The sequence below is a fragment of the Oncorhynchus keta genome, chromosome 36 (genome assembly GCF_023373465.1).
Source record: "Oncorhynchus keta strain PuntledgeMale-10-30-2019 chromosome 36, Oket_V2, whole genome shotgun sequence".
Taxonomy (NCBI): domain Eukaryota; kingdom Metazoa; phylum Chordata; class Actinopteri; order Salmoniformes; family Salmonidae; genus Oncorhynchus; species Oncorhynchus keta.
The window spans coordinates 10,501,263-10,517,221 of NC_068456.1; the positions used below are offsets into that span (position 1 = coordinate 10,501,263).

The 15,959-nt window shown below is 43.7% G+C and overlaps 1 protein-coding gene across 10 annotated transcripts in view; it reads left to right on the forward strand.

Moving 5' to 3' along the window:
* Positions 1-6,603: 6,603 nt before the first annotated feature.
* LOC118369602 (synapse differentiation-inducing gene protein 1-like) overlaps positions 6,604-15,959 on the forward strand; it is a 43,645-nt gene continuing 34,289 nt past the window's right edge. Inside the window, exons 1-3 of one of the 10 annotated variants that reach the window (XR_008095048.1) lie at positions 6,921-7,464; positions 10,805-10,963; positions 11,161-11,460. The gene's annotated coding sequence lies outside the window, so the exon portion shown is untranslated. Of the gene's footprint in view, positions 6,809-6,841; positions 7,465-7,510; positions 8,007-10,804; positions 10,964-11,160; positions 11,461-12,952; positions 13,196-15,959 lie in introns of those variants that run through there. The other 9 variants (XM_035754103.2, XM_035754101.2, XM_035754105.2 and 6 more) reach the window with 9 other exon arrangements.

Genomic DNA, 15,959 nt, shown 5'->3' on the forward strand with positions numbered 1-15,959 from the left:
GCTATCACCATAGTGAACAATTCCATGTAATTTCTCCCATGAAAGGGGGGGGACAATTTACGCCTGACTGTTTATTTTGTGTTATTACATGCCACCAGGGGAGTAGGGCTGCCACACTGCGTCCGAATCAGGTCACCTGAATATAATGAAAACTACCAAAACACAGCACACCCATTGCCACACAATAACATTAACCCTGGAGCAGTACTCATAGTTCATAGTTCAATTTGCACTTAATGTCCAATAACTACTCACTTTGTCATGTTGAAATGTTATGTTGCAGCTGTGACAGTCACACCAGGATCCATACAGTAAGCAGTCCTGCAGAAGGGAGAGGGACTGGGCTAAAGGATAGAGCTGGCGCTTTCAAGGAGCAGGACTCTAACCCGGAAGCTTATAAGAAATCCCGCTATGCCCTCCAACGAACCATCAAACAGGCAAAGCGTCAATATCATACGAAGATCAAATCGTATTACACCGGCTCCGACGCTCGTCGGATGTCGCAGGGTTTTCAAACTATTACAGACTACAAAGGGAGGCACAGCCGAGAGCTTCAAAGTGACACAAGCCTACCAGACAAGGTAAATTACTTATATGGTGGCTTCGAGGCAAGTAACACTGAAACATGCATGAGAGAATCAGCTGTTCCGGACAACTGTGTGATCACGCTTTCCACAGCCGATGTGAGTAAGTCCTTTAAACAGGTCAACATTCACAAGGCTGCAGGGCCAGACGGATTACCAGGACGTGTACTCCGAGCATGCGCTGACCAATTGGCAAGTGTCTTCACTGACATTTTCAACCTCGCCCTGTCTGAGTTTGGAATACCAACATGTTTCAAGCATACCACCATAGTCCCTGTGCCCAAGAACACTAAGGTAACCTGCCTAAATGACTATCAACCCTTAGCACTTACGTCTGTAGCCATGAAGTGTTTGAAAGGCTGGTCATGGCTCACATCAACACCATTATCCCAGAAACTCTAGACACACTCCAATTTGCATACCGCCTCAACAGATCCACAGATGATGCAATCTCTATTGCACTCCACACTGGCCTTTCACACATGGACAAAAGGAACACCTATGTGAGAGTGCTATTCATTGACTACAGCTCAGTGATCAACACCATAGTGTCCTCAAAGCTCATCACTAAGCTATGGACCCTGGGACTAAACACCTCCCTCTGCAACTGGATCCTGGACTTCCTGACGGGCCGCCCCAGGTGGTAAGGGTGGGTAACAACGCATCCGCCATGCTGATCCTCAACACGGGGGACCCTCAGGGGTGGGTGCTCAGTCCCCTCCTGTACTCCCTGTTCACTCATGATTGCACAGCCAGGCATGACTCCAACACCATCATTAAGGTTGCCAATGACACAACAGTGGTAGGCCTGATCACCGATAATGACGAGACCGCCTATAGGGAGGGGGTCAAAGACATGACCGTGTGGTGCAAGGACAACAACCTCTCCCTCAACGTGATCAAGACAAAGGAGATGATTGTGGACTACAGGAAAAGGAGGACCGAGCCTGCCCCCAATCTTATCGACGAGGCTGTATTGGAGCAGGTTGAGCGTTTAAGTTCCTTGGCGTCCACATCACCAACAAACTAACATGGTCCAAGCACAACAAGACAGTCGTGAAGAGGGCACGACAAAACCTATTCCCCCTCAGGAGACTGAAAAGATTTGGCATGGGTCCTCAGATCCTCTAAAGGGTCTACAGCTGCACAATCGAGAGCATCCTGATGGGTTGCATCACTGCCTGGTATAGCAACTGCTCGGCCTCTGACCGCAAGGCACTACAGAGGGTAGTGGGCACAGAGGGTAGCGGTGATATAGTCAGACAGGATGCTCTCAATTGTGCATCTGTACAAATTTGTGAGGGTTTTAGGTGACAAGCCTTCTTCAACACACTGTTTGTGTGGGTGGACAATTTCAGTTTGACAGTGATATGTATGACGGGGAACTTAACTTTCTACCTTCTCCACTGATGTCCCGTCGATGTGGATAGGGGGGAGCTCCCTCTGCTATTTCCTGAAGTCCACGATCATCTCCTTTATTTTTATGACGTTGAGTGAGAGATTATTCTCCAGAGACCACACTCCGAGAGCCCTCACAGTCTACTACTGTCTGAAAACTTGATGATTGAGTCGGAGGCGTGCATGGCCACGCAGTCATGGGTGAACAGCGAGTACAGGAGGGGGCTGAGCACGCACCCTTGTGGGGTCCCAGGCTTGAGGATCAGCAAAGTGGAGATGTTGTTTCCTACCTTCATCACCCGTCAGGAATTCCAGGACCCAATTGCACAGGGCGGGGTTGAGACCCAGGGCCTCAAGCTTAATGATGAGCTTGGAGGGTACTATGGTTTTGAACGCTTAGCTATAGTCAATGAATAGCATTCTTACATAGGTATTCCTGTTGTCCAGATGGGATAGGGAAGTCTGCAGTGTGATGGAGAACGCATCATCTGTGGACCTATTGGGGCGGTAAGCAAATTGAAGTGGGTCTAGGGTGACAGGTAAGGTGGAGGTGATAGGATCCATGACTAGTCTCTCAAAGCACTTTGTGATGACAGCAGTGAATGCTACGGAGCGATAGTCATTTAGTTCAGTTACCTTTGCATTATTGGGTACAGTCACTTGGCTCTGTCATAACCTCACATGGTCTCTCCTATCATTGCTATGCAGACGACACACAATTAATCTTCTCCTTTCCCCCTTCTGATGACCAGGTGGCGAATCGCATCTCTGCATGTCTGGCAGACATATCAGTGTGGATGACGGATCACCACCTCAAGCTGAACCTCGGCAAGATGGAGCTCCTCTTCCTCCCGGGAAGGACTGCCCGTTCCATGATCTCGCCATCACGGTTGACAACTCCATTGTGTCCTCCTCCCAGAGCGCTAAGAACCTTGGCGTGATCCTGGACAACACCCTGTCGTTCTCAACTAACATCAAGGCGGTGTCCCGTTCCTGTAGGTTCATGCTCTACAACATCCGCAGAGTACGACCCTGCCTCACACAGGAAGCGGCGCAGGTCCTAATCCAGGCACTTGTCATCTCCCGTCTTGATTACTGCAACTCGCTGTTGGCTGGGCTCCCTGCCTGTGCCATTAAACCCCTACAACTCATCCAGAACGCCGCAGCCCGTCTGGTGTTCAACCTTCCCAAGTTCTCTCACGTCACCCCGCTCCTCCGCTCTCTCCACTGGCTTCCAGTTGAAGCTCGCATCCGCTACAAGACCATGGTGCTTGCCTACGGAGCTGTGAGGGAACGGCACCTCAGTACCTCCAGGCTCTGATCAGGCCCTACACCCAAACAAGGGCACTGCGTTCATCCACCTCTGGCCTGCTCGCCTCCCTACCACTGAGGAAGTACAGTTCCCGCTCAGCCCAGTCAAAACTGTTCGCTGCTCTGGCCCCCAATGGTGGAACAAACTCCCTCACGACGCCAGGACAGCGGAGTCAATCACCACCTTCCGGAGACACCTGAAACCCCACCTCTTCAAGGAATACCTAGGATAGGGTAAGTAATCCTTCTCACCCCCCTAAAAAGATTTAGATGCACTATTGTAAGTGGCTGTTCCACTGGATATCATAAGGTGTATGCACCAATTTGTAAGTCGCTCTGGATAAGAGCGTCTGCTAAATGACTTAAATGTAATGTAAATGTAAATGGATCAATGGTGGCCATCTTGAAACGTGGGGATAGCAGACTGGGATAGGGAGAGATTGACTATGTCCGTCAACACACCAGCCAGCTGGTCTGCGCATGCTCTACAATCGGTGTAGATGAAGGGGGGAGACAGGTTAAAGAAGGATTTTTAAGCCATGAGACAATTGAGACATGGATTGTGTATGTGTGCCATTCAGAGGGTGAGTGGGACAGACAAAAACATGTAAGGGCCTTTGAACGGGGCATGGTAGTAAAAAAGAAAAAATGATTCCTAATGTTTGGTATCCTCAGTGTATGTTTAGATTTTTTTTCTCTCCATTTAATAACATTTCTTGTTCTTCGTTATGTAAATATTATTTGAACTATTCTTACTCTGATTAAGCAATTGTGGGTTGTTTTGAATAGCAGGACATAAAGTACCTAACGTTGTACTTATGTTGAAGAGACAGGTTGAAGAGATATGGCTGGGGTTATAGAGAATTGTCCCCATGTAGTCACAGAAAACCATACATCAGACATCGCTGCTATTATTGGTTTGACATCACACAAAATGTCAGTGGCTATACATGATGTTGTTGGTAGCGTCTTATAGAATCCTTGTGTCATTGATAAACTAATAGTACAAAAAACTTTTATCAAATACTGTCTATGTCTATTTTTTGGCTAATTTTGTTATACAAGGTGACTGTACTGATAGCTCGGCTGATTAATTGGGACACAGCTCGAATTATAAGCTTGCTTTGTTAATAGGTATATCATAACTGCATACGTTTTTAGTAACGTTTTCAACATTTTCATGTCTCTGTGTCCAGTATGAAGGAAGTTAGATGTAGTTTTTCAAGCCAATGCTAACTAGAGTTAGCACAATGACTGGAAGTCTATGGGTATCTACTAGCATGATCGCAATGACTGGAAGTCTATGGGTATCTACTAGCATGCTAGCAGATAACCATAGACTTCCAGTCATTGTGCTAATGCTAGTTAGCATTGGCTCAAAAAACTACCTCTAACTTCCTTCTTACAAGACAGAGAGATATGCCCTCAAAATGAACATAAAATCGACATACCATTAAGGATCTGGCTAAAAATACTTGAATCAGTTGTAGAGCCCATTGTCCTTCATGGTTGTGGGGTCTGGGGTCCGCTCACCAAACAAGAATTCACAAAATGGGACAAACGGCAAATTGAGACTGCATGCAGAATTCTGCATAAATATATGCAAATAATGCATGCAGAGCAGAATTAGGCCAATACCTGCTAATTATCAAAATCCAGAAAAGAGCAGTTAAATTCTACAACCACCTAAAAGGAAGTGATTCCCAAACCTTCCACAACAAAGCCATCACCTACAGAGAGATGGATATGGAGAAGAGTCCCCTAAGCAAGCTGGTCCTGGGGCTCTGTTCACAAACAAACACACCCCACAGAGCACCAGGACAGCAACACAATTAGACCCAACCAAATCATGAGAAAATAAAAAGACAATTACTTGACACATTGGAAAGAATTAACAAAAAAAACTGAACAAACTAGAATGCTATTTGGCCAGAATACCTGACCACTGTGACTGACCCAAACTGGAGGAAAGCTTTGACTATGTACAGACTCAGTGAGCATAGCCTTGCTATTGAGAAAGGCCGCCGTAGGCAGACCTGGCTCTCAAGAGAAGACAGGCTATGTGCACACTGCCCACAAGATGAGGTGGAAACTGAGCTGCACTTCCTAACCTCCTGCCCAATGTATGACCATATTAGAGACACATATTTCCTTCAGATTACACAGATCCACAAAGAATTCAAAGACAAACCCGATTTTGATAAACTCCCATATCTACTTGGTAAAATAACACAGTGTGCCATCACAGCAGCAAGATTTGTGACCTGTTGCCACAAGATCAACCAGTGAAGAACAAACACCATTGTAAATACAACCCATATTTATGCTTATTTTATCTTCCTTTTTGTACTTTACCCATTTGTACATCGTTACAACACTGTATATATATAATAATATGACATTTGTAATGTCTTTATTCTTTTGGAACTTCTGTGACTGTAATGTTTACTGCTCATTTTTATTGTTTGTTTCACTTTTGTATATTATCTACTTCACTTGCTTTGGCAATGTTAACATACAGTAGGGCAAATTTAGTCAGCCACCAACTGTGCCAGTTCTCCCACTTAATTTCCACCATAATTTGCAAATAAATTCATTAAAAATCCTACAATGTGATTTTCTGGATTTTTATTCTCATTTTGTCTGTCATGGTTGAAGTGTACCTATGATGAAAATTACAGGCCTCTCTCATCTTTTTAAGTGGGAGAACTTGCACAATTGGTGGCTGACTAAATACTGTTTTGCCCCACTGTATGTTCCCCATGCCAATAAAGCCACTTGAATTGAATTGACATACAAATGGTATCCACGATTTCATCTGACTCTGGGGAACTAGATAAAGGGCCTCATTGCCAAAATCCCAAAGTGTCCCTTTAAACAGAAAATATAATACAACTGTCTCCCATTCTTTTATTTTTAGATTTGTGTGTATTGTTGTGAATTGTTACATACTACTGCATTGTTGGGGCAAGGAAATCAAGCATTTCGCTACACCCGTAATAACATCGACTAAATGTGTGTATGTGACCAATAAAATTTGATTTGATGTACACAAATATTGCAAGCGAAAGCAATGTCCTCATACACAAAATGTTCTTCATGTTTTCAGTGATTATGTGGTGGTACTTCGTGCCTACAGATTTCTTCTCCCTCACTATGCTGCTGCACACACTGGGCTCCAGGCTGTGCTCGGCTGGGCTCCAGTGCTGGTGCACATGTATTAATGGGCTCCTGAAACCGGAAATAGCAAGATGTCAGCCCCCACAAATTGGTGTATGCAACCATGAGTAGATTAAATTGAAGAAAAAGGTCGACCATCTTGGAGGCTGTCTCTAGTTCTTATTAAAGCTCAATGTTCCAAACCTGGGACCTGCAGTACATCAACCCTTATTATTTGTCGGAAGTGTAGCCTACACCTGGGGGCAGCATTGGATTATTTGATAGGACAAACAACAGCGAGGTAGAGACCGAGGTCAATCACTCTTCAACATTCACGACGTTAAATTGTCATATTTGTGAGTCAATATACAATTCAGTATAGGATTTACTTATAGTACCAGATGGGTTACTAAACCATAGTTTATTGTAAACCTTTGATATTGTAATCCCCTTGAAATATGGCATAAAATCCCTATTTCAGCACAAAAACATGTTGAAATAACTGACATTCTTTAGGACCATGGGGTGAACTGTTCCATTTGACTGGTACCTTCACACTCATCCAGCACTAGATTGGTAGCCGGTAAAGTCTGAAATGCTGCTATTTGACACTTTTACATACAAAGCACAGTGCAGCTGCCTTCACTTCACAAGTAAGAACTGTGGTAGCTCTAGCCGGTGGTGTGTGTCTGTCTGTATGCTGCACGTGGTCCCCGCTGTATTTTTCCCATCTGAGCAGAAGACAAAATGCAACTCCCCCATTGCAGGCACACAAAATACAAATGTCATTGATGTTTTTCTTCAGGTTGGACATCAGACTATTGAGGCTTTGGTTTAACACTTTTTGTTAGATTAGGTGGAGACGGAGTCCTGGATAGATTTATATGGGAAAGCCTGTACAGAATTCCTACTGAAAGGGAAGGATCGCTGACGGATTGTTAAACCCTCGGTCCACTTATGTTTCCGACGGGATCTAGTCTACTCGCCGCAGAACGCGCTTTCACGTTGGAAGGTAAGTTTGTGTGAATGCCTTGCCAGTCAGATCAAGAATTTGCAGGTTACAGCAACAATAGAAGAGACTGCGGAGAACACAAGCAAGCTAATACATGTTATTTTCATTGATTCGTTTTGGGTGATTCTGGTTAATTATAAAACGATAAAGGGTATGCATGTAGACTACTAGTTAAAACATTTTTTATATATGTGTCAATGTTTCACTTACAAACATTGCCGTTTCTCCGCGTGGGCCATTTGGGCCATAGCCTATAAGGCTATTTAAAAAAAAAAATATTTCTGGAGTGAGCTTTTTGGGAACCGTTCAGTGCTCATTACAAACACGGTAAATAAAGGACCTTGAATGAGAGCTCCATGGACAACTCCTCCGTTCACCCGGAGACTTATTGCAACTATTTTGATCCGCCGCTGACCACGTTTTAGACTACTTCTCTGTTTACATTGTGTCATAGCCTACACTTGGTCTCTTCGACCCTGTTCCCGGAGAGCTACCGTCCTCTAGGTTTTGGCTCCAACCCGAATCTAGCACACTTGAATCAGGTTAGTTCAGCGTTTTCCAAACTCTGTGTTGGAGACCCCAAGGGGTGCACGTTTGGGATTTTGCCCAAGTACTACACAGTTGATTCAAATAAAAGCTTGATGATTATTTGAATCAGCTTTTATTTGAATCAGCAGAATTGCAATCTAGTGCATGCACGATTTTTGGAATTAAAATTCTAGGAAATTGGGCAACCCGTATGCGTATTATGTTACCCGTTGCACACAACCCACAAAGTTATAGTGCATTCGGGAAGTGTTCAGACCGCATTACTTTTATTTTTGTTTAACGTTACAGCCTTATTCTAAATCGATTCAATTATTTTCTTCCCTCAATCTACACACAATACCCCATAACGACAGTGAATAGTTTTTTTATTTTATTTAGCAAATGTATTTGTTTTTATTTTGAATACCTTATTTACGTGAGTATTCAGACCATTGCAATGAGACTGGAAATTGAGCTCAGGTGCATCCTTTTTACACTGATAATCCTTTAAACGTGTCTACAACTTGAGTGGAGTCCACCTGGGGTAATTTCAATTGATTGGACATGATTTGGAAAGGCACACACCTGTCTATATAAGGTCCCACTGTTGACAGTGCATGTCAGAGCAAAAACCAAGCCACGAGTTTGAAGGAATTGTCCGTAGAGCTCCAAGACAGGATTGTGTTGAGGCACAGATCATGGGAAGGGTACCAAAACATTTATGCAGCATTGAAAGTCCCCAAGAACACAGTATCCCCCATAATTCTTAAATGGAAGAAGTTTGGAACCACCAAGACTCTTCCTAGAGCTGGCCGCCTGGGCCAAGCTGAGCAATCGAGGGAGAAGGGCCTTGGTCAGGGAGGTTACCAAGAACCCAATGGTGACTCTTACAGAGCTCCAGAGTTCCTCTGTGGAGATGAGAACTTTCGAGACGGACAACCATCTCTGCAGCACTCCCAACAATCAGGCCTTTATGGTAGAGTGGCCAGCCCGCTTGGTGTTTACCAAAAGGCATCTAATTCTCTGGTCTGATGAAACCAAGATGAAGCTATTAGGCCTGAATGCCCGGTGTCACGTCTGGAGGAAACCTGGCACCATCCCTACAGTGAAGTGTGGTGGTGGCAGCATCATGCTGTGGGGATGTTTTTCAGTGGCAGGGACTGGGAGACTAGTCAGGATCGAGGGAAAGATGAATGGAGCAAACTACAGAGAGATCCTTAATGGAAAACCTGCTCAGAAACTCCGACTGGGGTGAAGGTTCACCATCCAACATGACAACGACCCTAAGAATACAGCCAAGACAACGCAGGAGTGACTTTGGGACAAGACTCTGAATGTCCTTGAGTGGTCCAGCCAGAGCCTGGATTTGAACCTGATCAAACATCTCTGGAGAGACCTGAAAATAGCTGTGCAGCGACGCGCCCCATCCAACCTGACAGAGCTTGAGTGGATCTGCAGAGTAGAATGGGAGAAACTTCCCAAACATGGGTGTGCAAAGCTTGTAGTGTCATACCCAAGAAGACTTGAGGCTGTAATTGCTGCCAAAGGTGCTTCAATAAAGTTCTGAGTAAAGGGCCTGAATACTTACACTACCGTTCAAAAGTTTGGGGTCACTTAGATATTTCCTTGTTTTTGAAAGAAAACACACTTTTTTTTTTGGTCCATTATAATAACATCAAATTGATAAGAAATACAGTGTAGACATTATTAAGAATGTAAATGATTGTGGCTGGACACTGCAGATTTTTTTGTAATTGTACGCCTATGTAGATGAGGCCCATTATCAGTAACCATCACTCCTGTGTTCCAATGGCACGTTGTTAGCTGATCCCAAGTTTATAATTTTAATTGATCATTAGAAAACCCTTTTGCAATTATGTTAGCACAACTGAAAACTGTTGTGCTCATTAAAGAAGAAATAATACTGGCCTTAAACTAGTTGAGTATCTGGAGCATCAGAGTGGGAGCAATTATTAGGAAATGGAAGACATACAAGACCACTGATAATCTCCCTCAATCTGGGGCTCCCTGCAAGATCTCACCCCGTGGGGTCAAAATGATCACAAGAACGGTGAGCAAAAATCCCAGAACCACACGGGGGGACCTTGTGAATGACCTGCAGAGAGCTGGGACCAAAGTAACAAAGCCTACCATCAGCAAGGGCATTGAATATGAAACGTGGCTGGGTCTTTCAGCATGACAATGATCCCAAACACACCGCCCGGGCAACAAAGGAGTGGCTTCGTAAGAAGCATTTCAAGGTCCTGGAGTGGCCTAGCCAGTCTCCAGATCTCAACCCCATAGAAAATCTTTGGAGGGAGTTGAAAGTCCGTGTTGCCCAGCAACAGCCCCAAAACATTACTGCTCTATAGGAGATCTGCATGGATGAATGGGCCAAAATACCAGCAACAGTGTGTGAAAATCTTGTGAAGACTTACAGAAAACGTTTGACCTCTGTCATTGCCAACAAAGGGTATAAAACAAAGTATTGAGAAACTTTTGTTATTGACCAAATACTTATTTTCCACCATAATTTGCAAATAAATTAATTGAAAATCCTACAATGTGATTTTCTGGATTTTTTTTTTTCTTCTCATTTAGTCTGTCATAGTTGAAGTGTACCTATGATGAAAATGACAGGCCTCTCATCTTTTTAAGTGGGAGAACTTGCACAATTGGTGGTTAACTAAATACTTTTTTGCCCCACTGTATATATATCTGTTGGTCACAGATGCCTTTAAAAAACAGAAAGGCGTGGATCAGAAAACCAGTCAGTATCTGATATGATATGACCACCATTTGCCTCATGCAGCGCGATACATCTCCACTCTACATAGAGTTGATTGTGGAATGTCGTCCCACTCTTCTTCAATGGCTGTGCGACGTTGCTGGATATTGGCGGAAACTGGAACACGCTGGCGTACACGTCAGTCAAGAGAATCCCATGCATGCTCAATGGGTGACATGTCTGGTGAGTATGCAGGCCAGAAGAACTGCGACATTTTCAGCTTCCAGGAAATGTGTACAGATCCTTTCGGGAATGAGGGGCTGTGCATTATCATGCCGTAACATGAGGTCTTGTCACGGTATCTCCGTGCATTCAAATTGTGACGACCCTTCCACTCTGTCTGCTGTATTCTTTCTCTTTGCTCTTGTTTTACTTATTAGCATGTTCGGCAGGAGGTGCTGGGTGGGTCGTCAGCGACATGGGGACACACCTGGTCCCGTGATAAATACACCTCTTCCCCATTCATTGCTGAGACTCTCCATGCAGACACACTGTTAGATTTTGGTTATGGCATTTTTGTGGCTGTTTTGTTTGTTTACTTTGGCACCTTTCAACACCCATCATAATTACATTTTTATATACGCAACCACTCACTTACACTACTGATTACAGACTACACACACCATTGTTAATTGTATTTACGTTACCGCTGATAATAAATATATTTTTGTTATTCCTAATCTCCACGTTGTCTCCCTTTTTTGTTACGGACTTCGAGACGGTTCGTGACAAGTGGGGGCTCATCCGGGATCTTGAAGGTATTGTGTTTGGGAGAAAACGTGGCGTTAATGTTAAACTCTGTAGGTGCTTTGTTTGCATCTTTTGTTACAGCTTGTTTGAGTTGTAATGTTTGGTGCCCAGTATTGGTTGCCTTTGTTTGTTTGGTAAACTTGCCACTGCGGTGGATAGTTGGTTGTGTGCTGCATTGAAGAGAGTACATTGGTTAGTTTCCAGGCCCCTGCCCAGGCTGGAGACTCTTGCTCTACTCGCTGTTGGGACAGCGGTCCGAGGAAGTTAGTACAATTGGCTGTGTACCTCAGTGGGACATTTGAGTAGGGTAGTGACACTTGCTACCCGGAGCTATAGCTTTTCTTTTTCTCCTGTTAGGCTTAGCGATGTGTTTCACTTTGGAATATGTTGGGCGTGGTTATTTTTGTGTGGTGTCCGTGGACTGAGCAGTTGTCTCGGGGGCACATCTATGGCTTGGAGGGAATCAGCCAGCATGCTGGGTGTTTTTTACCTTGCCAGCGGGCTACAGTGCATAATTACCCACCGCAAATCCGCACGAAGACTAGGGTTGAGTTATTGTGGGGTTTGGGGAATCTCCATATATTTCATCTCTCTTCTGTGGTGCCCAGTGTGATTGTCATTTATCTTGTTGTGGTCTGGTCTGGTGTGCTCAGCAGAGGGGAAGAGCGAGATGTTTTTTTGTTGTTGTATTTACTTGTGACTATGGCGTCTAATGTAGACGAGTTCATTCGCTATCCATCAGAGGAACTGTTCGAATTATGTACTAAAGAACAGCTGTTGAAGATAGCTGAACACTACAAGATTGAAATTAGTGATGAATGTAAAACATTTTATTTGTTATGTTGATATTCAAAGCCAATCTGATTAAGAGTGGTATTCTTGAAGTTAACACTGGGGAAGCCTCTGCCGAGGACTCTCCTTCTCCCCGTTTCGCTACAATGGCCGCCACATCTGTTAGACCTAGTGGTCTGCCTTTTGAACAACAGAAGGAACTGCTTCTGTTACAACTAGAGCATGATCGTGTAAAGTATGAAAGGGAATTGGCATTTTACACAGGATTTGGAGCGCGCAAAAATCAAGTTGCAACGAGTGGCTACAGTTTGTTAGGGAAGTAAAGCTCTCAGGGGAGAGTTTCCTCTGGGAAGGTGACACAGATTTACCTAGGGGTCGCTCCTCTCTCGGTCATGCCCCTGACTCATTTGATATTGTTGGAAACTTAACGTTGTTGCCAAAATTTAATGAGAAGGACCCTCATACGTTCTTTTCGTTGAAGCTTATTGCTCTTTCTGAATTTCTACTGGTTGGGTCAATTTGGGATGCAGGCTGGGTCTTGCTAGTATCCAGGGCAGTATTTTGTTTGTGTGACGACCCTCCCGCTCTGTCTGCCGTGTTCTTTCTCTTTGCTCTTGTTTCCCTTATTAGGATGTTCGGCGGGAGGAGCTGGGAGGGTCATCAACGACATGGGACACACCTCGCCCCGACTCTCTCCATGCATGGCATTTTTGTGGCCATTTTGTTTGTTTGCTTTTGCACCTTTTCAACACCCATCATTATCACATTGTGCACGCAACCACTCACTTACACCTACAGATTAATGACTACACACACCATTGTTAATTGTATTTACGTTACCTCAGTTAATAAATATATTTTTGTTAATCCTAATCTCCACGTTGTCTCCCTTTTTGTTACGGACTTTGAGCCGGTTTGTGACAAAATGGCCATACGTAAAATGCAATTGTGCTCGTTCTCCGTAGCTGATGCCTGCCCATACCATAACCCCACCGCCACCACGGGGCACTCTGTTCTCAATGTTAACATCAGTAAACCGCTCGCCCGACACAATGCCATACACGCCGTCTACCAGCTGCCCGGTGAAGTCAACCGGGATTCATCTGTGAAGAGCACTTATCCAGTGTTCCAGTGGCCATCGAAGTTGAGCATTTGTCCATTGAAGTTGGCTATGACGCCAAACTGCAGTCAGGTCAAGACCCTGGTGAGGACGACGAGTACGCAGATGAGCTTTCCTGAGACTTTCTGACAGTTTGTGTTGAAATTCTTCTGTTGTGCAAACCCAGTTTCATCAGCTGTCCAGATGGCTGGTCTCAGACGATCCCGCAGGTGAAGAAGACTGATGTGGAGGTTCTAGGCTGGCGTGGTTAGGGCTGGGCGATATGATATACAGTTGAAGTCGGCAGTTTACATACACATGTTGGAGTCATTAAAATTATTTGTTTTTCAGCACCTCCACAAATTTCTTGTTAACAAACTATAGTTTTGGCAAGTCTGTTAGGACATCTACTCTGCATGACACAAGTCATTTTTCCAACAATTGTTTACAGACAGATTATTTCACTTATAATTCACTGTATCACAATTCCAGTGGGTCAGACGTTTACATACTTTTGACTGTGCCTTTTAAACAGCTTGGAAAATTCCCCAAAATGATGTCATGGCTTTAGAAGCTTCTGTTAGGTTAATTGACATAATTTGAGTCAATTGGAGGTGTACCTGTGGATGTATTTCAAGGCCTACCTTCCAACTCAGGTGCTTCTTTGCTTAACATCATGGGAAAATCAAAAGAAATCAGCCAAGACATCAAAAATAATTGTAGACCTCCATAAGTCTGGTCCATCTTTGGGAGCAATTTCCAAATGCCTGAAGGTACCACGTTCATCTGTACAAACAATAGTACGCAAGTATAAACACCATGGGACCACGCAGCCGTCATACCGCTCAGGAAGGAGATGCATTCTGTATCCTAGAGATGAATGCACTTTGGTGTGAAATGTGCAAATCAATCTCAGAACAACAGCAAAGGACCTTGTGAAGATGCTGGAGGAAATGGGTACAAAAGTATCTATATCCACAGTAAAACGAGTCCTATGTCGACACATCCTGAAGGGCCGCTCAGCAAGGAAGACGCCACTGCTCCAAAACCGCCATAAAAAGCCAGACTACGGTTTGCAACTGCACATGTGGAGGAAGATTGTACTTTTTGGAGAAATGTCCTCTGGTCTGATGAAACAAAAATAACTGTTTGGCCATAATAACCATTGTTATGTTTGGAGGAAAAGGGGGGATGCTTACAAGCTGAAGAATACCATCCCAACCGTGAAGCACAGGGGTGGAAGCATCATGTTGTGCGGGTGCATTGCTGCTGGAAGGACTGGTGCACTTCACAAAATAGATGGCATCATGAGGAAAGAACATTATGTGGATATATTGAAGCAAAATCTCAAGACATCGGTCAGGAAGTTAAAGCTTGGTCGCAAATTGATCTTCCAAATGGACAATGACCCCAAGCATACTTCCAAAGTTGTGGCAAAATGGCTTAAGGACAACAAAGTCAAGGTATTAGAGTGGCCATCACAAAGCCCTGACCTCAATCCTATAGAAAATTTGTGGGCAGAACTGAAAAAGCATGTTTGAACAAGGAGGCCTGACAAACCTGACTCAGTTACATCAGCTCTGTCAGGAGGAACGGGCCAAAATTCACTCAACTTATTGTTGGAAGCTTGTGGAAGGCTACTTAAAACATTTGACCTAAATTAAACAATTTAAAGGCAATGCTACCAAATACTAATTGAGTGTATGTAAACTTCTGACCCATTGGGAATGTGACGAAAGAGATATAAGCTGAAATAAATCGTTCCCTCTACTATTATTCTGACATTTCACCTTCTTAAAATAAAATGGTGATCCTAACTGACCTAAGGGAATTTTTACTAGGATTAAATGTCAGGAATTGTGAAAAACTGAGTTTAAATGTATTTGGCTAAGGTGTGTGTAAACTTCCGGCTTCAACTGTGTGTGTGTATATATTAGGCCTATATATTTATTTTGTTTGCAACTGTAGTTGAAGTGTTTTCTATTTACCTTTTTAGATTTCTTACATTCATATTTTATATTGTTACATGCTTAATTGAAAATCTGCACAGGTTCTAAATAAAAGGAAATTAAATATGAGTACGTACCTTTTTTATTTGTTGAGTATTTTTCAAAATGTAATAAGAAATAGGCATGTACATGTGGTCATTTTATGTAAATTATTTTTTCATTGAATTTACAGAAAATGTGCTATATCGGGGTATGAGATTTTGTCCATATCGCCCAGCCCTACTTGTGGTCTGTGGTTGTTAGGCCGGTTGGACGTACTGACGAATTCTCTAAAATGACTTAGGAGGTAGCTTGTGGTATGAGAAATTAACATTCAGTTCTCTGGCAACAGCTCTGGTGGACATTCCGGCGTCAGCTCAACTTGAGACATCTGTGGCATTGTGTTGAATGACAAGCATTCTAGTGGCCTTCTATTGTCCCCAGCACAAGGTGCACCTGTAATGATCATGTTGTTTAATTAGCTTGTTGCTATGCCACACCTGTAAGGTGGATTGATTATCTTGGGAAATGAGAAATGCTCACTAACAGG